Genomic DNA, 27648 nt, shown 5'->3' with positions numbered 1-27648 from the left:
TGATTTTTGTTTTTAATCAGGCAGCCTTATTGACATCGTTGCATTGTAAAAGACGCGTGGAGCTTCCACCTCTGAGAAGTTAACCCAACAAGTGTGCGGTGTGTCCATAACAGAACTTCATCAGTGCCTACATCAATAGTTATACTGTCTATGGTTGCAGCCAGTGTTTTCACCACTGTATGTGGTTTAAACGTGGCCGATGAGCTGTGACAGGCTACTGATTTAGCAGTTCATTAATGTGCCTGTACTCGCCTGACGTCAGTGTAAATGTCAGTCAGAGCTCCTCGTTAACAGCTTCTTCTGTCTCTGTTTGTCTCTGCAGGACTGAACACAGCAGGAAACGCCACACACACCTGACAGGTAAAGCTATTTTTGCTCTTCGCTAATTTAGCCACGCCGTCTGTTTGCTGGTAACGAGGAGCACGGCTGCAGACAGATGCAAACAGCTGCGATGGATCACAATTATCTTGTAGATTTGTGGCACTCATGCTTGCAGAAACAATGATTACACTCATTACTGAAATAAATAAAAACTCTGCTTTTATTTATTTAACTTCCCCCAAACGATTTTCTTGGGACTCGATGGTTCGTGATTTCTTACTGTAACATCTGATCTCAGTCTGTCGTGTCATATGAAATCTCTTTAAAACCACGACGTTGTCATCGTGGGGTAATGACAGATGAATAGCAGCTTCACCAAACTGCTATTTTTCACCCTGTGAAAACAAGATGGGAAGTTGTAATCACAAGAAACAGCCTGTTATCCCAGGATATCAAGATCGCAGAGCTGTTTTACCGAGCTCTCTTTAACCGAAAAATGGAGTGTGAAGGAAACAGAGGTTAGAAAAACTCCACACGGGAATCCAAAAATGAAACGTAGACTCGCGGTGATGCAGATGAGGAGGTGAGACTGAGCGTTGCCGGGTTGCGAGCCGGTGAGAGCAGCCTCGCACTCTCACGTTCCTGATTAATGACGGGGCTGTTCCCAAACAATGAAAACACACGGACACGGTCAGATTGTGATCACATGTGCACACCTCACACTCACATGCAGGAAGCTATCACGCTCACGCCTCTTTGTGCTTTTCATCATGTCTGTTATTCAGCTCAGACCGCACACCTGTTGATTGGTTCGGATCGAGCTCCGATCATGTTCATGCCATAAACGAACCGCTCTGGAGCACTGGGGGGGAAATTACACACAAGTGCAAAGTAGAAGCAGTAACGCATGCATGGGTGTGACTCAAAAACACACACTGATCTACACTAGGAAGCTGGTAGTCCAAATCAGGGCGGTGAGCAAAAAGAGAACTGGAGAACACGTGAGAGGGAGCTTTTATTGGCCCAGGTGTAGCTCACACATCCAGTTACTTCAATCAGCTCCTGCAGAACAAACCACAACACAAAATCCAAAATAGAGACACCCAGTGCCCAGGGGTCGTCACAACTCTCGCCCAGAGTCAGGGTAAAGATCTCAATAGCTCAGAGTGGTTAAGAGGGGCTCTTCCTTCGCTCTGGCAGGAATCAGCTGAGATGGTTAATCAGACCTAAAGACCGCCACAGTCACATGTTACAGTCACAGTGCAGGAAACAGCGGTTGAAGACCACAGCACGCCCAAGATGAATGCAACTGACTGCAGTCAACCTTTGATCTTTGTTGTCTCTGGTTGCTTCGAAGTCAGAGATCAGGGCTACGAGCGCTCTCAGCCAGGCACTGGTGAATTGGGTGCATCAACATGGTGATGATCACTGACTTTAAAGATGTGCTGCACAGAAACAGGAGACGCAAGAAGTCAAAACGCGGCCATTACATCATCATTTCACAAGCTGACAGCGGCGCAGTCACCACATACACAAAAACTCTCTGATGGCCATGTTTCTCCATGAAATGTGTTCTTTTACTGCACCTGTCATGAAAGCGTGGACGAGGATAAGGACACGTGGATCGCTCACTTAGTGCAAAGCCTGTAAATAAGACGCCTGCTTAAACAAATGAAGAGAAATGAAACGGCAGTTACATAAACACACTGTTGGAGCTGCATCAAGAACAAATCACGTCTCTCTCGTGGAGCGTGGCTGAACTTTCAACATTTAGTGCAATGAAATTCTGCCAGCTGGCGAACAAGCACGGGCAGAAATATCAGAAATATCAGTGCTGCAGATGTTTTCAAGACCAGCTGCATACGAGAAGTACGATGTTAGAACTCTGACAATAAAATGACTTGAATCGTGCGATTTCGCAGGCAGAGGTAAGTGTTTAATGTTTCTGTTAAATCTGCTGTGTAAAAAGCACAGAGTGGATCATGGAGACGCTGCAGAGTGAAGGAGTTTGTGCTTCAGCGTGAACTCTGCAGCCTCGTTTGTTTCCCTGCAGCTGATTTCTGGTTCAGCTCCAGATGACCTGTACTCCTCCACATTCCTCCCAGTGTGTGTGTGTGTGTGTGTGTGTGTGTGTGTGTGTGTGTTTTCACACACTGAGAGGACACAGATGGAGGGAGAGAGAAAACTCGGGAGGTGTCACGTCGACGTATTTTTTCTCTTCATTACAAACAGCAGAATGATTAATTTACTGGTTTATTGATTAAGTGACTGGTTGATTGATTTGTGGGCGGCCTGTAAAGCGTGTCATGTTTTCCTTTCTTTTCTTTTTTAAATAGCAGCAGTGATATCCAAACGATCCACGATCTGATTGATTAACCTCGCCCAGCAGCGCCCCCTGGTGTTTGGCATCTGCACTCTGTCTACATGTGAAATCAGCTACACAAAATATTTCCATCTTCCAAAAATTTATATGCAACGTATACGTTACAAACATGTGACGATTGTCTCTGTCTGAGGTAACAACACTGATTGTGTAACTGGATCGGTTCAAAGATCCGTCTGAGGGTCTTTGCTGCTCCGCGGTCTCTCCCGTGTCCAGTCAAATGAAGTAATAAAGTAGAAATGCTCTTAAAATAATAAAAGTCTTTCAGTGGAAGCGGGTCAGAGGAACATCAGGGATCATATCTGTCAGTGTTGTAGCCACTTCATCTATCAAGCATAACTCATCTGTAGTGTTCACTCCCAGCGGTCACTGCAGTGAGGAGACTCACAGTGTTGTCAGCATGATGCATCACTGCCCTGTGTGTGTGTGCGTGCGTGTGTGTGTGTGTGGGACTGTTACTGTTCGGATGTAGGACTTATGGATAATCTACGTCTAATTGGCCCGTTCTCACTGCAGCCTTCATCCCTGCACAGTACGGGAGTTACCAAGTGATCGGTGCCTCACGCTGATTGTTTTTCTCTGGAAAGGAGACAGAATTAAATTCTCTCTTGTTTTTGATTTATTGAGTCTGTCACTTTTTCGGGCGGTTGGTAGCCTACAGCAGAAATAACTTCGGATTGGAGGGAGCGTTGTGAAGCAGCAGCACATCAGAGGAGAAAAAAACTCACTGCGTCTTACAATGCAGATTGCTCATTGGGTTTGATTGATTGATAATACTTTATTCATCCCGAGGGAAATTGGGTTAAGGCTGCCAGCCTTGCCAGCGCCATCTTACCCTTCAGACCATACATACACAACATTACACAAACATCACATGGGGAAGACAGGTCAGAGAGGTATAACAATGGAAAATGCACAACACGAGGAAAGAGGCACTGGTCACAGGTCTCTCAATTCCCGTTGTTCTTCTGCAAGATCTTATCCAGATTGCATTCAATAAACACAGTCTGAGTACTCACAGCCCTGCCCATCGTCTATCATGTCGAACAGCTTTGTGGAGTTTTGAACAGCTGTAGCCGCTTCTTGTTCTTCGATAAGCCGGGTCCTATCCAGCTCCAATCAGCCAGAACTCTGTTATCGTGGTTCCGAATTGGTAGATGTCGTTCATTGTCCTCCATCGAGAGCGTCGCCAGACACACGACGCAACCGACCATCGAGTATCCGGCAGCAAACTTCTCCGCAGGACAATCAGGCTCTCCCAAGCCCAGCAGGGTGTCAATTCCGTTACGGGACCAGTTGATCAAATCCATAATTCTTCTTCAGGTTTTTAGAGAACAAGTCTGGGAGACTCTCTTAGGGTTAGAGAATCGGCGAGACTATACAAAGGACATGAGAAGCCAAGCAGGAAAGATAAAGGAGAGGGAGAAAGTGCAACTGCCTCCATCAAGAGCCAAGAGAGAATTTTGATGTTTAATGTTAGTAATTGTCATATTTGTGCCTGTTTACATTGATCTTTTTAAACATTCATTAAATCAGATCAGCAGGTCGTTTGCATGCTGGATCAAGGCGAGACCAAGAAACTGAGTTTTGACTAAAACAGCTTGAAGTCTCTGCTACACAATTTGCACTTCCCTTCAGCGCAGCTTTCTTCACTTCTCCATTGTCATGCAGATTTCTTCCAAACAGTCTTGATCTTATCCTTGTAATGGGGACATGCTGTCCTTCCTCTGCTCAGTGTATGGCATCACGGGTGTTGTGGCCTGTCTCTCAGAGTTGGTGCAGCATTCCTGAGGTGGGAATCATGGTTTCCTTCAGATCACTGATGTTGCCGTCTCCATCGATTGAGTTGATCTTCGGGATCTTTGGTGGAGCTCCATTGTTCTAAAGTGCCTGCTGTGGGCGCTCCATGATTCAGCAGCATACAGAAGGGTTAAGAGTCAGAAAACCACACACCCACACCGACCACGTCTTTGGACTGTGGGAATAAAAGTGGGAATCCTTCACAGGGACAACAGATGCACTCCGTACAGAAAAATCCAGAAACCTGGAACCTTTTTGCTTTTCTCTGCACCACAGAGCCACTCTTTAAATCTTTATTTAAAATCGTATCCAGAGCCTGCTGCTATAACTCACCAGGCTGAGTGGGTGAGCTTTATGCTGAAGGCCACTGCAGGGTCCCGGATCACTTCCTGTGTGCCATTCCTCCCCGCTCTCTCCCGGCATTCCGGTTTGCCAAAAAGGCTCAAAATGCCCCAAACAATTCTGAAAACTCGCTAACAGTTACATTTAGTTACATTTTTGTTATTTAACATGAAAACCACACGTTTCTGCTTTTTTAGAGGTACTTAAACACTCATTCATACCCACTAAAAAATCCCTCCACAGCTGAGGTCCACCATCATATCTGCTGCTATGCAGGCCCCCCTGGCTCAATGCAGGCAAACCGAAGGCATGTGTGTTAAATGACTCACTGACGTTGTATAATATACGCTCAGTTAATTAGGCACAAACAAACGCACGCCACTACAACCGCCAGGATATAAATCCTGCCTTCATCAAGGCTGGAAGCTGCAGTAAACCAGAGGCTGTGAGGAGCACGGAAATATTAAAGGAGTCGAATCCCGTCAGACCTGCTGTCAGCCGTGAATCAGGTGAAAGAAATCTGCAGCAGGGTCTGCAGGAGCATACATTACATGTTTTGTCTTAATATATGTGTGCATACAGTAAAGTGAGTGTGTGTGTCCGGTGGTCATCTCCCAGCAGAGCGCTCCTGCTCTCCATCAGTCTATTTCTGTCTCTGAGTGGGCAGGATGGATGAACCGCCCGAAGGGATGGAGAGGGGGATGAAGAGAAAGTGAGAGAGGTGGAAATAGTAGAGGAAGAGCAGCGTATGTGATGCCGCCGTCCTCTCGTTTTGATCGACCTGTGTCGCTTTGTGTTCAATATGTTTTTGTTTTTTTCCAGCTCGTAATGAATTAATTAGAGATGACATCACGGAGTGAGAGAGCGGCAGGTGTCGCTGCAATGGAAGACTGTGATAGGCTGTGAATGATGAGGGTGACAGACGAGGGGTGAAGAGGAAAGGACAAGAAGATTAGAGGGTTTAGAGTAAGGACACCTCAGAGGTCTAATTATCACCCGTCCATTAGTGAAGTCTTTGGACACCACCGGTTGTCACTGCCAGCGGACTTAAAGATCTACAGACTGAAAGGAAGTTTTGTTTAACCGCTCATTGAAAGCTGAGTAAAAGTGCGTGCACCTGTCCAGGTGTCTTGTTGTACTCGTGTTTCCCTCTAACAGGCTTGAGCATGAACATTTCGCTCAGCGTTTCCTTTTCAGGAACGTCTCAGCAACATGTCTCCTCTCGCCTCTCACTGCTTGCTGTGTGGGAAATTTGATCGCTGTAAGTTTGCCAGAAAATGAAAATGGTGACATGTTGTTGAGGGCGATACTTTAGCTGAAATGCTAATTCCTGATATTTGTCTAGATGGCCTCCTTTACCCTGTTTCTGTTCCTGTTGAACGTCCTTCTTCCCCGTCATCGCCGAGCACTCGCTCGCAGGGGAATTTCTGGAAGAAAGACATCAGCAATGATCTTAAAGAAGCAAATGTTGCTGCCCAGCACTCTGGGAAGTGTTATAAGTCCACCCCAAGCAACTTGAAGTCGATCATTCTACAGTGAGAACGATTATTAATAAGGGAAAAGCATTGAAGGCTTTATGGCTCCTGTGGAGGGTTTGCCAGGACAAAAGCCTGAATATGTCAGCACAGCTTGGTTTGCAGAGTTGCATCACATAAACCCAAAGACCTCTGGAACAGCGTCCTTCTAGCAGACAAGACCAAAGTGGAGATGTCCGTCCATGATTCACAGCACCAAGTCTGGAGCACAAACACCTCACACTAACTATCAGCACGGCGTGGATGGGTGACAGTTGGGGCACCTTTCACTTACTGAGTCAAAGTATTCTAGAGTTAAATGTGAGGACATGTGTCCAACATCTAAAGCTTGGGTCATGCAGCAGGACAGTGATCCAAGCTCAGCAGCAAATCCACAGCAGAATGGAGAAAAAGAATCAAAGTGCTGCAGTGGAACAAGTCCAGACCTCAGCCTGGCTGAGATGCTGTTTGGGAACCTTCAGAGAGCTGTGCATGAACAAACGCTCTCAAACCTCAATGAGCCGAAGCGATAAATGTGGCAAAATTCCTGTAGAATGATGTCAAAGACATAAAACCATTACTTCAGGTTATTAGTGCTAAAGGTGGCTCTACAAGCTACTGACTCTGGAGCCGATCCCAGGTGACGCAGGGCTTTTTCACTGTGAGCCAACAATGCTAACCACAGCGCCACCATGCTGCTCATTTAGGGTTTCTTAAACGAACAGCTGTTCTTCTGAGGATGTATTTGGCAAATTTTTAAGACCTGCTAGAAACTCCTGTTACATCAAACCTCAGCATTTTATTTTTCTCTTACCTGTTTTTAAAGATCATTTATGCCTCATGTCGGGTGAGCAGCTGCATGAAAGATAAATGTCATAATTAAAGAGCTGCATTAGTTACCTAAAAGTAAAGATAAACTTTTGAGGAGGAAAATGACAACGTAGTGTTAATAATTACTTTTCTCTTGACTCATTTTTAGACCAACACTGATTAGATAAGTATGCTCTTTGGCTGCTCTGCCTCTAATCCTGCCTCAATGGTGGCCGAGGCATTTATGTGTAATTTAGCAGAAGCATCCATTACACAGAGCAGGATTAGGTTCGGGTTGCTGATGTGACTGAGGTCAGACTGAAGAGTCGCTGGCTCCGAGCGAACGTCGAGTCAGTAAATGAATAACAGAGAAAACTCGGTGAATCTGAGAGAGAGAGAGAGGCAGCAGCTGCTTCTCCTCCTGCTCGCAGGAAAACAGCTGCTTCACTGGTGGAGGATACCGCCTGAGGGACTCGCAGTGACACACACACAGATCTCTTGTGTGCTGAGAGGTCAGCAGGCTACCAGGTAAAGGTGGAGGACGGGTGAGAGGAAAGAGAAGGAGCTGAGGGAGGCGAGGAGATTGAGGAGGAAAAGAAGGGGGAAGTGCTGAGTCTAACTGATGACCGCTGCTTGCTACAGCCTTCAGCTATTTGTACGTCGCAGGAAAAAAGATAAATAAATAAAGAAGACAAATGTCCCCTGCTCTGTGGAGGACAAACTAAATCTTCCCTGCGGCTCTCTTCTGCTACTGTTTCAGAAACTCTAAACCAGAGAGGAGAGCAGCTAAAGAACAACAAATACATCCTGGGAAATGCGGCTCGTCGGCTGCTGCATTCGCCCGATGTGGGCAGGGATTTGGTGACCTGCATTTCAATCCAGAGTAAAAGGACAGAGAAAGACAGAAGGGAGAGGAGAACGTGGATGTGCTGATGGATGGATTGTAACAGAGACTCAAAACTCAAAGACTCAGAAAGATTGGAAACTCCTCCCACAGCTTTATTACTCCTCGTGATGAATGTACGGAGAAAATGGGCTAAATGAAAAATACAAGCAGAACGAGTGAGTCCTGCAAAGGCCTCAAACTGAAACCTGAACCCTGTGTGACCAGTTCCCCCCTAAAAACATTGAATTTCATGACCTAAACCCCTCCTACACTGGGGATCTCCATCTGGGACATGTGATCATATTAGCTCCATCTTCGTATCAGTGTGTTTACATAAGCTGCGGCTTAATACAGTGAAGGACTGTGGACCTGAATGTGGACTATCGTGAGTCGTTTTACCTTGAATGTTGTCTGTGTGTGATAACACACTTTATATTGTAGTCCAGTAGATAAACTTTAGAGTTAGTTTCTATAAATTGTAGCTCAAACTAAATCAACTGCTGTCAAAGTTAACACAGCTGATGCTGCACACAGTCCTAGAACCTGCTGATAGCATAAACTGTATATAAAAGATGGCCTTCTGCTCTAAAAAGGGCCTAAAACACCAGTTCTGTCCAGTTGCCAACAGGGGGCATCTCTCAATTAACTAAATGGTTGTTGGAAAACGACCCTTGATCTGTGACATCAGTGAACACTTTCAAATCTTATTTAATACAATGTTCAGTTTATTTTATTTATAAATCACCAAATCACAACATCAGTCACCTCGAGGTACAACCAGGGATCTTCATCAATCACAAGTCATTAGCCAATGAGCTGCGAGCATCTTATTGGTAAGGTCCGTCCCACTTTTCCGATGTCTGGTTTCAAAAAGCTAAGATGGCCTTGATGTAATGCTGTTCAGCTGCACACATCACAGTTACCGTTATTCAGGTTAATACTGTAATCGTGGTTGTTTAGCAAGTTAACAAATGTTGCAAATGAATAAAAATGAGGCGAGGGTCACGGGGGACACGGGTTTAACTGGTAGGGGGTGGATCCCGGAATATAAAACCAGTTTCCCAAGGCCAGCCAGCAGTCACTGCAGGACAGACTCCACAGTGGGAGCAAAGAGAGCTCCAAGTCAAAGTGAACTTGCATCAGGTCCCTCAGAAGACCTTGAGCTAGAGAGAATAAACCAACAGCCACATGCTTCATGCCACTGGCAGCAGAGCAGGAGACAAATCCTGAGACGAGGGCGGCTGCAGATAATCCTGGGACAGGTTCACCTACAGAGTTTTATTTCCTCTGGGTAGATGTTGTTGATCAAAGGCTCTCTGTGTGCCAGTTAGCTGATATTAAGGTTTAGCTTAAAGTTAATCACAATAGCACTTAGTGATGGGTGACATCACAGTGCGCTAAAGCCATCTTTTATGTACAGTATGTGGTCAATATGCACATAGGTGAGAAAATCCAATCGTGAAACTAAAACTAACGAATCCAACTAATGTTTGATGATCTTTATTCTGGAGATTATTTCTTTTAATTGAAAGACAAGTATGCTGCCCTCACCACACGTGACCATGTGAAGCTAGACAGCTAGCGAACAAAACAGACGAGATCTTCCACACAAGGCTTGCTTTTAATGAAGATCCTTTGAAGCCTAATCCTCTCTCAAGGCTTCTCCTTGCTATTTCTTATTTGTAACTGAAACATACAGAAAGTGAAAATAAATTGCTAGCTAATACACATCTTAATGACAAACTTAAAGATTAGCCTAGCTTAACACGTGCGTTACATTAGCGTCGCAGTTCACTCCAGGTAAACACATATAAAAGTTGTCTCTGAACATATTAATACTCACAAAGACGAACGTTTCCCAAGGTACAAGCGTGTAGGGCACTCTTAGCGTGTACATGAACTCGTTCACTCTTTTAATACTGCCGAAGCACTTTTCACGGCATTAACGGAGAAAACACGTCAAAGATATGCGAATGATCAGAGCGCTCCCTCGCTCCCGTTTCCGCACATACAATACAAAGATCGCTTGTGATAACGATATCTCACTCTGAGCAAATTTCGAACCCATACATTTTAACTGTTTTTAGCATGAATTACTTATAATATTTCTTAACTTTGAACTTATTTATCACTTTGCTTATGTAACTTAATCAGACTATGCACTAACTACTGACCTTTGACCAAAAGGCATAACAACAAGATTAAAACAGGCTCCAGCAAACACTGGCCGTCCAAAGCTGTTACAACATGGAAAAAGTAATTTTATCTGCTGATATCATCTGTTATGACGTCACCATCACCAGCTCAGTAAAAGGAAAGCTGTCCACAGCCTCACAGATGGACGCAAACCTGCAGGTGATGGTGCAGATGGTTGGGTTGTCCATAACGCAGTTAGCAAAATATTAATTCCAGGTGTTCCTCTCAGCAGACGGAAAACGAAACATTTGAAACGATTCATGTTCACTGCTTTGTTTGACTCTGTTTCTCCAAATCTCTGTCACGCCATGCAGATGGAACGCAGCTCGCATCGATTTTCACTCCTGAAATGATCAAATGTAGAAAGTTTGATAGAAAATATAAACATTTTTTGCAGTAGTCGAATCTCTCACGGACTACACACACACACACACACACACACACACACACTCTGCACTGATGTGCAGCAGAGAAGACGAGCCACCCGGGGAGAGACTCTCCGTTTCCTGTCAGCCTCGCCAACTTCCTGTCACCATGTTGATTTACTGTTCCATTACTCTACCTGTGGAGCTGTGTGTGTCTGTGTGTGTGTGTGTGTGTGTGTGTGTGTGTGTGTGTGTGTGAGAGAGAGATAATTCTGTGTTTTAGCCTTGTGAGTGTGTATAAGATAGTCTTTCAGTGTCTCAGTGTTTTGTGTGTGTTTCTCCCCAAAGGCGGGCATCACTGGCAGAGTGCCTCACTGGAGTAATTACAACACACACACACACACACACACACACACACACACACACACACACACACACACACACACAGCCTCACGAGCAGCAGTAGTTGTTACCATGGTGTCATCCTCTCTCTGACGATTGACCAACCTTTAGACTTTCTTCTCGTTGTGCTCAATATTTTTGCACTGAAAACATGAGTCTCATTTATAATTGGAAGTAAAAGTTCTTAAATGTCTCGGTGATGCTTTAATCTGGCTTCTTCTTTCTTATCACTTGTAAATCAGTGTCATGATGGTGGAGCCTGTCTCAGCTGTCATTGGGGAAAGAGGTGGGATAACACAAAGAGACACAACAATTTATACTCAGGTGATTTTAAACACCTGTTTAAAAAGAAAGTGATAATTGCATTTCTAAATAAACCCAAGAGGTTATATTTCCAGGTTCAACAACATGTCACTGCGGCGGTACGCTTTAAGGTCGTGATTTGTACCTTATGGTGTGTACCTTACATAATCAGTATTCAGATTACAGCAGCGTCTGGGGAGTACACCGTTTTGCTTGTACTGGATCTCAGCTCTGCCTTGATACCAATACTGTGATCAATAATATCCATATGTATGTAATCGAGTGACGTCTGACAGAACAGTTGTGCCTCGTGGTGTACAAACTATGATTATTGTTTCTTCAGAAATTAGGCAGCATATCAGCCTCAGAGATTTGGGTGTCATGTTTCATGGTTCATTGTTAAAGTGGGACCAACAGAAGATCACACATCACTCCAGTTTTGGCGTCTCGTCACTTGTTGCTACATTTTAGAATTCGTTTGAAATGTTTGTGATTTTTCGGGCACGCTACACTCCTGTATATCTCTGACCTGCTGAAACCTCACGCTTCGTCCCGGGCTCTTAGGTCATCAGGTCAGAGGTTACTGGCTTTCCAGGCAGCGATTCCACGTTCCTGGATTTCGGTTTCACCGTCTTTACGCTGTACAAACTCCACTGGCTTATAAAAGAAGACGTTTTTATACAGTCAAACTTTTAACTAATGTCACGAGTTCGAAAATGTTGAGCAATGAAACAAACCAACAGAGGCCCAGGAGAGTGCAATCAAACAATGAGTTTATTAAAACACACGCAGGAGGAGAAGTCTGCAGCATCACATCAGCACATCTGCTAAGAATACACTTGAAAATGATTTTATAACATCAGGGTTAACGCCCCTTCTCGCGTCGATTACAGATCAAATGCATCGATTACAGTAAATGGTACATCTTAGATGGCTAAAAACAGACACAGAAGTTCCTCTTTCTATAACACCTTCCATACATGGCAATAGATTTCAAGCCTAGATGGTCTCTAAGGGCTTGTCCTTTTCTTAACTGGTCTTCTGTCATCTGTTACTAAGCAAACTGAAATGCAGTTAGAAGCTAAATGAATTTCGGGCCTTTGGCGTGGCAGGCTTCTGGATTATATGTGTGTTGTAAGCGTGTATGCTGTTCATCCTTCTGTGCTCCAAGTCACCTACACAATAGATTGTGAAGACATAGCGCTTCACAAAGCTTAAAACCTTCTTTAATAGACTGAGCATCAACAGTGAATGCGCACAAACGTGCAATGTGTATAAAATAATCATAGCTGCACCTGTAATAAAAAGGTTAACGTGGTGGCAATAGCTTTAATAAACATCTTTAATGCAATATCAAGGCTGTAGGGTATATTATTAATGCAATTAATAATGCAGGTTATATTGTAGCAATAAAATAATTTCTGTATCTCCACACTAACTTGATGTTTTATGTTGTATTCTATTGCTTTACATCGCTATAGTATGTTTTATTTCTAACATTTTATTTCGAAGCACTGGGTCATTATCTGTGAATTACTTAGTCACTATACAAAAAGAAAAGGAATAAGACTTCTCAGAATGATAATTTAAAAGCTTTAGAGTAATTTTAATATTTTCCTCATAACAAATGGAAGTAGAGGAATCTTCTATTATATATGTAAACTTTTTTTGGACATAGTTGGCTTTAGGTCTGGTAAATAGTGCACATTCATACACTGCTCACATATTTTGTGCTCTAAGAACAAACCAAAACCAGCGAGTGATGTCACAGTGATTGTGTCCATCTTTTATATACAGTCTGTGGATATATCATGGTTTTAATGCCTCTGACAGCTTGTCATGAAATACAATGTGATTAACGTGGTTTTGTTTTAGAGCAGCGGTCCCCAACCCCCGGGCCTCGGACCGGTACCGGTCTGCGAGTCGTTTGGTACCGGGCCGCGAGAGTTGAGGCTCAGGTGTGAAATGTATAGTTTTCAGGGTTTTTATCGGTTTTCAGCGTTAACTCTGTTTTCCTGGGTCTGTTCACGTGTGTTATGGTAAAAATAGTAAATGGCCTGCATTTGTATAGCGCTTTACTCAGTCCCTAAGGACCCCAAAGCGCTTTACTCTACATTCAGTCATTCACACATACATTCACACACTGGTGATGGCAGCTACATTGTAGCCACAGCTGCCCTGGGGCGCACTGACAGAGGCGAGGCTGCTGGACACTGGCGCCACCGGGCCCTCTGACTACCACCAGCAGGCAAACATGGGGTTAGTATCTTGCCCAAGGATATTTGGCATGCAGCCAGGAGGCAGCCTGGGATCGAACCACCGACCTTCTGATTAGTGGCTGACCTGCTCTGCCACCTGAGCTACAGCCACCCCAACGAATAAATTATGAATAAATCGTCTTTTTTCGGTACCGGTACTAGTTTTATTTTGTTGTATTTATCCGCGACACCTTAAAGGCCGGTCCGTGAAAATATTGTCGGGCATAAACCGGTCCGTGGCGCAAAAAAGGTTGGTGACCGCTGTTTTAGAGGACTGAGGGACCTCCAGGGTCAAGAGGGTTGCTTTTTATTTTTGTAAAGAGTCACACGGTGTGCTCGGGTGCTTGAAAATCTTTTCATCTTCACCAAAGCCCTCTGTTGGTTTGAGCTCAGTCTAAATGTGTTTGTGGTTTTCCGTTTGAACCCTGAAAGAAAAATGAAACTTCCAATCGCCGAGCTAATTTGCTTCATAATGACTCTGCCGGGGATGCAATTTCAACAAAGAAAAGTGGCCTTTCGCAGAAAAACACAAAGCATTTACATGGGGACCGAGCCCCCTCCCGGTGCCCCCCGTTGATCCCAGTCAGGTTGTTTTGCAGCTGAGCTCTAATGAAACTCTGAGTCTATTTTGGTTTGTGCGACATGCAAACATTCGGGTGCCTCGGGCTGCACGCTGATCACAGTTCACAGGTTTTAAACAAGCGAGAACACGAAGACGACAAGTGTTTCCTGTCATCGGAGATTTACGCATCTGAGAGTGGAAACAGGATCAAACAATCAAATGTGTCTGTGCAGACAAACGAGCTGAAAGCACACGAAAGGATCCCAGACCGGCCCCGTCTCTCAAAGTGATCAACACGAAAGCTCGTGAAGTTTCATTTGAGGTCACGCAGGTTACATTTTCTTTGAAACTACTGATTATGTGTCAAATTCAGAACTATTGCTGCAATATGACCCAAATAATACTTTTTATTCTGTATTTAATGAGATTACAGTCGTATCGCTGTGAGATCTGGCTGTTATAATAAGGGAAAAGTTAATGGAGTTATCAGTCATCACTGTACTTGAAAGGAGAGATGGCCCAGCCAGATTTCTTGTAATAAAATGCATGGACAGCAACATGAGCCCACAGTTTTATGTCTCTATTGTTTTATAGTTTAGAAAATGATTTGCCAAAGATGAGTGCTTCCAGTTTTCTGCAGACTGCACGACCTGACTGTGGAAGTTGGTTTCGGCCACCGAAATATGAAGTTGATAATAGTTTTGTGTTATTTTCTCACAAGTTGGAGTCAATAAGTGGAGATAATAACCTGTTAAGTTTTGAATCATGATGATCTCTGTCAGTGCCTGCATAAAAATCTCAACTGTAGCTCAACACAACACAACCAAGTGCAGCACAAGCACAATGAAAACACTGACCCTGGGTTTAAAGAGGACCAGAATGATCCAGAACAGAGTCAACGACTAATTAAATCTGACGGGTACTTCAATACAAAAACACACGCGGAGTTCATTTTTCATGTGCTGCAGCCTCACAAACATCTGATGTCATGGAGATATAAAGTCAGAGCAACTATACGTTACTCTTACTGCGCATTTTTAATTTCTTTTATTATTCCTTTATCATCCAACCAGAGTCAGAGAGGAGTCTACCCCACCTACCACAGGGCGAGAGGCGGGGTACACCCAGGACAGGTCACCACTGAAGTACCATAAAATCAAATCAAATGAAAACATCCCTACAATAACTCTGCAGGGCTGTTTGAAGTACTTTTACGTTGCTCCATTGCTGCACTTCAAACTTGTCCTCAGAGCAAACATCAAATTCTCTTTCAAACTCTGAGGCTCTGGAAGTCTCCTGCATACTCGTAGAATAAGACGGCGGCACAGAAGCCAACCAAAGTACAGCTGTGCATGTGGTCAGCACTGACATGGACTTCAGATTTAGAATATTTTCACTCCCTCACCTTCCCCAGACAGTCCTAATGTTACGCTCTTTAAATGCCATCAGACTTTGGCAGGACGGAGTCTGGAGGAGCCTAATGGAAGAGAGGAGCTCTGCCTCTTTGGCTACATCCACACGTACACGGGTGTTTTTGAAAACAGCGTTTCCGTTTTTGTTTTTTTGTTTTTTGTTTTTTTACAAAATAAATCCCGTCCACGTGCAGTTTTGAAAAATATCTCGGTCCACATGTTAACGCCAAAAACAAAGTCAAACACTGTTGAGAACATGCCAAATCCTAACTGTGTAGAAACGTTGGCCAATCAGAAGTCTAGAATCCTGGGAGGGAAAGACTAAACAGGGTTTTGTGCCGCTGAAAAGGTTAAATACTTATGAAAAGTTGTTGTGTTTTTCTGGGATGGCAGCTCATTTTGTGTTGCTTTTCCGATGCCTTCATCGTTTCAAATGTTAATAACTAAAAACAGTATTTTGGCTGGTGTAGACTCACAACTTAGGAATCAATAAAACACATATAGCATGCATAAATTTAATTTTTTTAAATTTTATTTATTCAAAACCGACGAAGACGTTGGCAGATAGATTAACAGCAGCAGTATTTTGTCTCCATCCGCCATTGTAGAAATTCATCTCATGTAACCAACAACGTGGCGCAAAACGTGACATCAGAAAAGGCGTACACCTTTGATGTGGCGTGACTAAATCTCCTTTTTCCTCGTACACACGTAAACGCAAAAAAGAAGTTTTCAAAAATCTCAGTTCTCAGTGATCCAAAACGCCGTTTCCGTGTGGACGAAAGGCGCAAACGCTCAGAAAAATCTGCGTTTTCAAAAATCCCGGTGTGCGTGTGGACGTGGCCTTACTCAGCTTTGATGCTGCTAACGTGCTCACTGAATAAAATTAAGTAACCGATCAAGGCAGCAGTGGAAGAGCAACCCTTATATTCGGTTTCTTGTGTTTAAAAATGCTCAGTTATAGCGCACGTTTAAACAGATGATCTTTGTAGGTGAGATAAACCTGTCTCCTCCCAGCAAGAAGGTCCTGGGTTTGAATCCATGTCTGCATAGATTCTCTCCTGGTACCCTGACATCCTCCCACAGTTTAACTGCTTCTTGCCTAATAACAGCTGGGATAGGGTTACACACACACACAGTCCTGTTTTCATATTTCTGTAGGGACATCTAATTGATGTAATGCTTTACCTAACACCTAACCCTAAAAACTGAATGCCTCACCCTAACCCTCTGCCCTAAACCTAACCATAACCTAATTGTACCCCTGACACTAAAACACCATGTTTAGTCTCAAAAACGCCTTCAAACTCTTGGGGACGCTCGTTTTGTCCACACAAGTAGAGTCACATTCCAATTAATGTAAACATGGTGCAAACACGACCCTGAACTAAAAAGATGGATGAATGTGTAAAATCCATATTGCTGCTGACTTGTTCACAGCAGGACTGTGTTTAGCTTCTGTACCAGTATTCCTGAATTGGCTTCTCCAAACCGGCAGCCTGCTGTTACCATCAGCTGTGGGAAATCTACAAACTCATTACAAAATATCCAAACTAAGACTTTAACTTAGAAGAGCTGGTTTTAGTGTTTATCTGTTTAATCTTCACGATTTCTTCATCTTTTATTCGTAATCTGTTTTTCCCTTGCTTGTAAAAATCAAGCCTGTGCACGCTTACGGTTCATTTTTGACGTTACGTACAATCAGCATGCACAAGTTGTCTCGCAGGCATTTAGAAAATGTCCTTTTCCTTGATAACTGTCTGCTGGAATGAGCACCGGCGCCTCTGGGGGCCGCTGGCAGGACTTTCAAACACATCAGTGATGTTTCCCGTGATGGCGTCACGTCGTTTGTTTGCGTGTGTTTAATCTAATGTGTGTGTCTGTTTGTTTCAGGTCCCTGCTGAGCCCAGCGCTGTCAAACACTCGCCACACTCTACAGCATCAGAACAAGGTAACACATGCACATGCACATACACATTGTGCGCCTTCACAAGCCCCTCACACGGGCCAAACTAAATGAGTAACTGTAACCTGAACCCTCAAACGGTCCTTTGAAGCTCCGCCCCAAAGTGAGTGAGGACCTAAAACGTCCTCACGTCCAAGGTTGGTCCTCACAAAGACATATGTGCCGCTGTGCACTCAGACGCACTCAGGACCAATTAGTTCTTGGTGTGTGATGAATTCGTCGCTGTGTGCCTCCTGCGGCCAGGCTGCTACAGCTGGTCAGACGCAGCATCCATCACGAGAACCAACAAATAACCGAGCCGTGCGTGTTTCTCATCTGTAACCATGGTTACATTTGGGTGCATTTTATTTGAAAAAGCTTTTAAGCGTTGTGATGCGCTGTTGTGTGCCAGCGACGTGCGAGTCTCTGGATGTTTCAGTGCTCTGCTGGTTTTCATGTTTTAATACGTCTGTCAGAGCAGCCAGAGGTCAAAAGGTCAAGCCGCGCTGCAGCTAACCCGCTAACTGATTAGTTCAGCCCGCTGCTGGCAACAAGGCTGACTGCGGGAGACACACACACACACACACACACACACACGCTCTGCCAAATGATGCCAGAGGCCCAGTAGGCTGCAGCATGCCATTACTCTCTCTCGGTGGATCTTGTTTCTGAGGCGCCTCAGTGGCTCCGTCCCTGCAAAGCTGGAAACACTCCCATTCTTCTTCTTTACCTTCCTCTGCTCCCAAAGTTGTTTTTTTTAATGTTTCTGCTGTTTTATCAAAGCTATATTATCCATCTTTAGTGCAAAACTCAAATCTTTATTAGCATGTATAGAGATGTCCTGAAGCCGGCACTCTCCGTTTTCATACGAGCGTCTTAAAACGTTGGAAGAAGCAGGTCTGGACATTTGCCAGAGTTTTTCTTGCTGGCAGGAAGCTCACAGCAGGAGATGGTCTGCGACAAACGTGGTCTCACTACTGGAAATACTCCATCTGGTTTGGGTAAGAGAGCCCGCTGCCTAAGATGTCATGATTAGCTGGAGAGAGGAATCAAGTGAAGGCGTAAAGCAGGTTAAACAGCAGAAAGCAAACCTGTTGTTGGAAGATTTAAAAAAAAATCTCCAAATTAAAGCAAAACTGAAATTCAAAAAAAGGTTCACAACATGAAAAACAAGTGGATTATTCAAAAAGTCTGCAGAGTTAAACGTTAAAGACGTCAGCCCGATGTTTGGATCACATATCAGTGCACCGAAGCTGGATCGGATAGTCGACGTAATGGCAGCATAACGTGCTGCTGACACGGCAAGTGAAGTTTATGCAAATAGCACGTTCTGGACACTACAGTCATTAAACCCCCCAGAAAAGTAGGAAAAAGGATAGATAAGATAACTTTATTGTCATTGCACAGTCATACATAGCACAACAGTACAATGAAACTGGAAAACTGTCCCACATCGGCACTACTGCAAAACACAACACAGTAACTTAACTTAAGTAATACAAAGAAGAACAAGTGTATGTTTATTGGACCTTGTTATAAATATAAATATTAATATTGTTCTTGTTGTTACACCCCAAACAAGTCCAGGGAGGTAGCCAATCAGGTCAGCTGTTAGCACTGATTAGGGCTGACAGAAATAATAGGAAAAATAATAAATAATTAGTTACAACAAAAGTAACGACAGTTACAACGACAATGATAATGATGGTAAACCCATCGGACCTGAGGATGGGTATCGTCACTGATTTCTAGAATCGATTCGATTCGATTTGAATCGGGGAAATTTGCCTCAGACAGTCAGAAATATTATAATTCAGATCATGCATCAGGACATTTCCATATTTTTATATTTATAAAAAGAAAGCTGACACTTGTGAGACTTTATCAACGGTGTGAACATCACAGCAGATGCCTTTGTGTCAAAGTAGCTGAGGATGAAACAGAAAAACGTGAAGGTGATTTTCCTGGTCTGCGATTTTATACAAATATTCTGCAGTACATCAAAAACGAAAGAAGACCACTAATCAACACATGAACATTACCTGATGCTGCTGATGTGAAGCAGAGCAAAGTTACAGAGGTTTTATTGGAGACACAGCTGAGAGTTTTGCAATTTTGCATAATTTTTAAAAGTTTAATTTTGTTCAGCATTGAACGGCAGAAATGAGGTTTTCTTTTCGGAAGTAAGTAAAAGGAAAAAAAACCGCGGCCGACAGCGCTGTAACAAACGGTAGACTTGTGCGTAACAAACAAACGAATAATGAAGAAAACAGATTTTTAGACGGGAAACTGTTCTTGAAGTGTAGAGAGAGAGAGAGAGAGAGAGCTGTGCATGAAGTGTGATTTTATCCTGGTGGAAGCAAAACAGTAAAAGTCAGAGTGAATTCATGACGATGTTTATGTGAAGCGAAGTTTGGATCTTCTTTTGCTGCTGGTTCGGTCAATATTGTTTGGAGGGAGACAAAAACCTGCAGCTTCAGAATCAACGCAAAACGGGCGTAAACACAAAGCTCGACCCGCCGAAACACCAGAATCAGCGAGCTGTCGGCTTTCAGTCCCGACCGTGTCCGTGCCGTCGGGGGAGAAAGTCACAGCTCGCTGATTCTGATCCGTCGGCGAGTCGAGCTTTGTGTTTACGTCTTTGTGCAGAATCCGTGTTCCTGCTCTCAGTTACTGTTTTAGCTGTTTGGTGGTTGTTGAAATTTTGTGAGGTTTAACCTGAGATTCTGGCGTTTCAGGCAAAATAAATTTATATTAAAAAATTCAGGATTTTAATGAATTGATATCACGTTATCCAAGTCAGAATCGATTTTAATCGATAAATTGATCATCAAAACCCGCCCCTAATCAGACCCACCAGGTGTGTATCCATGAAACATCTCAGACGTTACAACCAAATGATTTATAAGCAATGAGTAATGATCCTAACTAAGTTAGCAGCCCTGTTTAAACTGAGCCTCACACTTGCTTAGACTTAAAGAACTATTCCCAAATCATTCCCACAGTGAGGGATGGAGATTATTGATTGGTAGACTGGTATCGGATCACTACTTCATACTGGATGATACTCAAGCCACGCCGCGGGTATCAGGTCAAAACCAGAAAAGGCTGAATGAGGAACATTTTAACTTTTGCAGTGTCACCGTGGGCTTCAAACTGGAGGAGAAAGTAAACATCAGGGAGCCTGGAGCAGAATAAAAATGGCAGAACATCACTGGAGGTCGACGCGTGGCCAGGGCGACCCTCCAGAGGCATTTACAGCTCCTTTAAAACAGTTTGGGCAATCCTCGTGTCAACTATAAATACTGTGTCACTGTACCCAGGCTCCTGACTCTCCAGACGAAGCTGAACTTTTTCACATTATAACACGTTTCTAATTAAAAGCCATGCAGATGTCAGCAGTTAATGAATCTCTGCACTGTTTGAGCCTTTCAGCTTTACTCTAAATCATCCATTTCTCATTACTTCAGTTCATCTTTAGTTGTTGTAACTCATCATAATTAGGACTTGATCAAAGAAAGCACAGATTGACTGTCACTGGTCCAAAATACAAGTTCAGATATTTTAAGTTGAACAAATTCTCCTATCTCTCCATTGATTTGTACTCGCTTCAACAATTAAAAATCCTTTTATCTGAAACTGGATGAATGTAAATTATATTTCTGACATACTAAAATATACAGGAGATGACTCAGCGTCATGGCCTTTGCTGTCATGTGCCTGAACTGTGATTAACAACCCTGCAAAAAGGTTTGAAATTCTTTTCGTTCTTTGTTTATTCTTTCCTCCATTAGTCTGTTGTCCTGACGTGATCGTGAGAAAACCAAATATTGTGCTGATTGCTGAACCCTGCTCACTGTGAGCTGAACAACAGAACAGCAAACACGACTATCATTTACTGGGATCCGTTTGCAATTTGTATTTTTGTGTTGAGTTCAGTTCCCTCGTCCCCTGAAAGCAGACTCGCCATCTGCCTCAATCGGATGTGATGAGCTCAGTGTGCTTTCCAACTGCGGAGGGTGGGGGGAGCTTTCAGACCAATCATCATCTCCAGTTTGTCAAAAACACAGAGCACTTCTGAAGCTTTCATTTCTGATGATATGCCTCTTTGTGACGTGAAAGGGGGGAAAAGGGGACCTGGTAGTAATAGGATGGATTTGTAGGATGTCTGTTTGGACGGGTTTCATCTGAGTCAACAATAATCCGAACAAATGACATATTTGAGTCCATTTCCTGACGTTATCACTTCAGGTTTTGGTTTTGTTTGTTTGTTTGAAGTCTGTATCGAAGGATCCATCACATCCCTGCAGCATGCAGATCATTAGCGCCTCAACATTCAGTCGCCTTTGTTGAGAAGATAATATGTCTCAACAAACACTGTTTGGATCATTTTGGAGGGCAAATCTTGCTTTGAGGTTCCTCTATGTTAGCGAGTTTGGCCTTTCAGGGACGGCTGATTGACATCGCTGTGAAGTAAAGGAGTCCACTGGATGCAAAAGTCAAGACTGAAGAAGAACATGTTGAAAAAGTCAACACAGTAATAGTTTTATTTTATTTCATTTATATAATTATTGTGTGCTAAAGTTTGTATTGAAACTGGAGGAGTAGGAGTAACGATGGGGTAGAAGGGGAGTTGTGTGGAGCAGCGGCTGTCCAGAGCTGCACGAGGACACCACCCTGAAGGGGGGAACTGCCAAAAATTGCAAAAACCAAAACAAAGCATGTTTTGATTTTTGTGGCACGTCGACTGCTCTCTTATTTCTGCGGTGTAGTAATTCACATTTGTACAGCAGTGTGACCGAATGATGCATTTTGAAGAGTTTTCGGGAAACGATCGAGCCCTACGGCGGGGCGAATGAAAGCCTTGTGGTTCTAATTCGGATGTATTTCTCCAACACTCCTCATATTGTGAGGATATAATAAACACGTGTGCCTCGCAGGAACACTGGTGTGGCTCTAGATGTATTTTTCACTGACTGCTTGGCTGTATGGCCCCCTCACTGTGGTGTTACAGCAGGGATTTATAACGTTATTTTCTCACATGCCGGCGGGGATCAGCTTCTGTAAGCAGGCAGAATCCGATGGAGGGACCTGGTACTGGCCTGTCATGCTTTTCTATTTGCTTTAATGAGCTCACAAAGGATGGATGGATAGATAGATCGTATCTGCAGCTACTCTTTTAGTCTACATCTCAGTGTAGCCCATAATAATCAGCATCAGCCTGGTTACCATGACAACAGCAATCAAATTGTCGAGTGAGAGATTTTTTCTCCGCCGGTTGGACCTCTCTCTCTCTCCCCCCTGTGTCCTTTTTTTCACTTTGACGTTTTTTTTCTCCTGCAAACTCACCGTCATCTGTTTTGCAGGACTGAATTTGAATCTGAAAGCTCTTTTGTTGTTTGTCTGAAAGGAGACAAACACACAAACAGCCCAACGTATACACACACACACACAGTGTCGAGTCGATCAGCCAAGTCAGTGCTGCAGAAACTGTGAAGCTTACACAACTCTTGCCGTGCGCAGGAGAACAAACGAGTTTCTGAACTGAGTGTCGATTTAAATGAGTGAGGCTTGTAACAGTTTGTGCCGAGGAACATAAATTCACCGCATTAACTATTAGAGGAGCAGGACCTTGATAGCTGGTAGGGAGGTCGTTAAGTAGAGTCTTAAGGTCTTGGTGTGTGTGGGCTTTATACCGCACAGTTAGTCATTTTCCTTTAGTGGCACTTATTAAATATCTTTTATTCCTTAATTAAGGTCTGCCGAATGTGGACTGAGTTCTGCATTCTTAAGTGATGTCTTGCTAATAACTAATTCTCCAGCAGTTTGACACTTATTAACCTACACAGGTTCATTATTCTAAAGTTGTCTCCTGTTCACACTTATTAAATCCATTATAGCACAAAATTACAGCAATTCACTGACTGTATTCTTAAGTGAAGAGTGAGAAACTGAAGGTCTGCAGAGAAACACTTTGCTTTTCCCCACTCGATAATAGCTCAGGTATCTCTGTCATTGATGAGCCATTTCATTTTCAAACGTCACTATGGAAACATTTTATTTTAAGTGTCATGGCGTTCCAGCTTTTGGTGTGATCACATGGATTTTCATCCATTAAACTGCGTTTTTTCCACAGAGTAATTCACTCCAGCAGAAAAAGGAGCAGTCATGTTTAAAATTTAGAATTTAAACCGAGCCCCTAATGGATGATGTTAAACACCTGCTGAGCAAATACACTGTGCGTCTATGTGTTTGAGGCGTCTGTAGCTCAGGAGGTCAAGCAGGGCACCTACTAATCAGGAAGTTGGTGGTTCAATCCCCGTCTGCTCCAGTCTGCACTCATGGGCAAGATACTAACCCCAAGTTGCTTTCCGATGCATCCGTCGGTGTAGCAGCCATTTACATTGATACCTTATGTAAGCTGCTATAGGTCACCTTTTGAGTTTTTCTGCATGGTATGTTTATGTGAAGGTATTTAAGGTAGACACACGTAATTACCGGAAGGTGTGTTGTTGATCAGAAGGAGGCAAACAGTTTGTGACCGCGGCGCTGCTTTGTTAAATCGTGGAAATAAAGAATTTAAAGGACAAGATGAGTAAGGCTGGAGTTATTGGACTGTATCAAGTTTAATAAGTTAATTCATACAAGTGACATCACGTCACTGCCGCCAACGAACACCTCAGTGGCTTCAAGCGTAGGCTTAGCCTCTACAGTCGGAGTATGAATGTGTGTGATTGTTAGATAGAAGCACTTGTGAAGAAACATCTTGTGTGAACGGGTGAATGTGAAGCGCTTTGAGTGCTCAGAGTAGAAAATATAAGAACCAGTTCATTTAATAAGTATCAGCTTACTGATAAATTAGTCATGAGCAAGATCTCACTTTAGACTGTAAAGGATAGTCTGAGTTTGAGACACTTACTTTAGAGTCCTTTGGACACTTTTAACCACGTTTTATAGATCAAACTTCGTGTTTTGATTGGTTTTCAGGGTGCTGAGTCCAACCCTGACCAGACACTTCCTTCATCGTACAACTGTGTGCTATGTGCTCTGGACAAGCTTGTAGCCGTTTTGCAGTTAGATCTTAGCCTGTCCATCCTGTAGATGCAATCTGAGTGTTTTAGTTTCAGTCATCGTTTTTCTTTTAAACTAGACATAATTCTGACTCCAGTAAGGACCATCATTTACAAAAAAACAAACATATTTTTCAGTAGTGAGCGAGGCAATGAAGTCATCAGGAAAACTGTTTAGAAGTAGGATCAGAATTCGTTTTGCTGCCTGCTGGATATCAGGCCTCTCTTCTGTTTGGATTTGGGACACAGACACTTTCTCTGCTCCTAAGATTGGGCTTAAAACTTTGCTTTGTCATAGTTGGGGCTGGATCAGGTGACTCTGAGTCATTAGCTAGGCTGTGATAGGTGTAGGCTGCTTCACATCATGGATGGCTTCCCATGATGCACTGAGTGTTTCTTCTTCAGCCACTATGTGTTGACACACCTCTCGTTAGTTGTTGTTAAACTGTCTCTTTTCCACAGCGTGTCTTTGTCCTGTCTTCCTCCCCTCATCACCAGCCGGTCGGCAGATGGCCCCGCCCCTCCCTGAGCCTGGTTCTCCTGGAGGTTTCTTCCTGTTAAAAGGGAGTTTTTCCTTCCTACTCTCGCCATAGCGCTTTGTCATACCGTACCATACGATATAAAGCACTTTGAAGAGACTGATCTTGTGATTTAATGCTATAGAAATAAAACTCAATTGAATGCAGGTTTAAGGTGCTGCCTCTCTCTCTGTGCATGAGGCTGCACCCCACACAGTCACATTTTAGAAACCTTGATGTATTTTTATGTTTTCACTACAGTCTGATTGGAATAAATGTGCTTTCAAGGCCTCTGCACTGCTTTTTAACCTTGTGGAATATCCTTTTCCTCTGTGCGTGTGTGTGTGTTGTTATTGAAGGTTTTATTATGTTAAATCTGTTACTTTATTTCAGTTGCTACGAGTATTGTAGTTGTTATTTATGTGTGTTTATGAATTCCTTTGAAAAATGTTATATGAGGTTCAGATGCCAACGCTTGGGGTCGGTTCTAATGTGGCACCGTGATTCACTTTAATGATACAAAATAGCAGCTTTTAGTTCCTCAGAGCTCTGCTGAGAGCTTTTAGTCATGAACACACACACACACACACACACACACACACACACACAGATCAAAGTCTTCACGGTGTGCGTCTCTTAGTGTGTGCAGTGTCAGAGGTGAGCATTTAACATGAACACATCTTTCTAATGGAGGCAGTAATTACCTTCTGGCAGCCCGATAACACAACTTACTGACACACACACACACACACACACACACACACACACACACACACACACACACACACTTGCCGTCTTTTGCTCGTGTTTTATTTTCTGCGGTTTTGTCTTCAGGCTTTTGTGAAACTTGGTCTCGTCCAGCTCCGGGTTACAGTGAGTAAAAATCAAAAGAACTGGTAAACTGAATTAATTAGCATCATAAGTCTGAATCTGACTGCAGACAGTAGCATCACCGCAGAATCTGTTATGTGTCAAAAATAGCTGCACTCTGTCTTCTTTGAGGACATGTTTTGGGTTTTGTTTTTACAGTTACAGTTACTGCAGCACAGTGTTGCTGAAGTTAATTTAAAGCAGGTTTAAATATTTGTCTCATAAACACAAGAAGAAACTGTCAGGTTAAAGAATTTGGAGTGCAAAGTTAAGCAAGATTGGCTCATTAAAGCATATGTGCAGATGAATAGTCGGGCTAGTTAAGTGATGAGATCCCTAATGCACTTAATAAAGTGTCGCTTCCATCCATCCATTTTCTGCCACTTGTCCAGGCCCCGGTCAGCGGGATCGCAGGCTGAGCCGAGATGCACAGACTTCCCTCCCTCAGGAGGACACCGAGGTGTTCCCTAAATTCATCTGTGCAGCTGTGTCCTCTCAGTCAGTTTAAAAACAGTTATTTAAAATGGTTTTGTTTTGAATCTCTGCAATGGAGGTTAACAGTGCAAAGTTGTTATGAGCCACACATGATAGAAACACATGACTCGTGATAATAACGCTGGTCTTCCGAGTATTCTGGAGGGCTTCAAATCACACGAGGAGTATGTCAGAACCAGAGCATTTTGTCTTTTATTTTGAAAAGCTGACCTAATGATTTGTGGCATTCCTGTGTCTCACTTCCTGCTCTCCTCGTCTGCTGCATCAGAGCTGGAAAGCAAAGCGGCCGTGCTCGGTCTGTTTGTGGGGTAACAAACGCATTGTCACCATGGCCAGACTAACAGCCTGAGAGGCCCCACGGCACAATTATGTAACTTAATTAATTAGCAACACCTGTTTGAAACGCCACAAACAACAATCAGCTGATCCGAGCAGAGCCGGGCAGAGCGTGAATGAGTAAAAAAATATTTAAAAAAATAAAGAAACACCACATAACAACTTTTGGGGAAATCTGCTGGTTATGTGTACCTGAAAATGAAAACATAAAAAATTCAACTGATACGTCCTTAAGTCAGCTTTTTAAATCTCCATATATCAGTAACTGTAACTGTCTTAAATATTGTCTGTTGGTCAGAATCTACTAACCATACTTTTGGTTATTTAAAGGGTAATCTGAGGATTAGTCTGAATAAATTAACCTTCAGGGAATTTTCACTGTCTTCTGGTAAATATTATATACTCTAAACTATCTGTACTGACGTATGAACCCTGCTTCCGGCTCCAAACTACTCTGTGTTTATTAAGGCTGTTGTGTTTTTAACGTGTTTTAATACTCTGTATCTGAACAAGCCCATAAAACAGTCAGTGATCACAGTCGGCCTCTCTCGGGTTTTATTTCCTCTAATCATATTAAAGCTTAGTTTTTAAACCCTTACAATGCAACTACAGCCCAGCAGCAGTATATTAATGACTAACCTCGTATTGTGGATGGATTATCTCAGTTGTTCTCCTGACTGAAGTTTGGTCCGTTTACAGCATCCTGCCATGCGATTGCATTTGTCCCTAACCATCGGGAACCTTCACGTTAACTTTTATCGAGTAGAAAAAAGTTAGCGTTCATCCTCCAGCTTCACTGTGTTTATCTTATGCTAACATAGCTGTGTCGCTAGCGATCACGTAGCACATCATTATATACC

General features: G+C 43.2%; 1 protein-coding gene across 5 annotated transcripts in view; it reads left to right on the top strand.

Annotated features, from left to right (window-relative positions):
* Window positions 1-27648, top strand: part of sulf2b (sulfatase 2b) — a 195744-nt gene that overhangs the window by 100976 nt on the left and 67120 nt on the right. For all 5 annotated transcript variants that reach the window (XM_084916177.1, XM_084916183.1, XM_084916180.1 and 2 more), the window contains exons 2-3: window positions 323-360; window positions 17448-17505. The gene's annotated coding sequence lies outside the window, so the exon portion shown is untranslated. The remainder of the gene's footprint in view (window positions 1-322; window positions 361-17447; window positions 17506-27648) is intronic.

Source organism: Perissodus microlepis, chromosome 20 (assembly GCF_051167445.1).
Source record: "Perissodus microlepis isolate ML-2025 ecotype Zambia chromosome 20, ASM5116744v1, whole genome shotgun sequence".
NCBI classification, from domain to species: Eukaryota; Metazoa; Chordata; class Actinopteri; order Cichliformes; family Cichlidae; genus Perissodus; species Perissodus microlepis.
The sequence above is the reverse complement of the archived record's forward strand: the minus strand, read 5'-3'. Positions and strand labels throughout refer to the sequence as shown.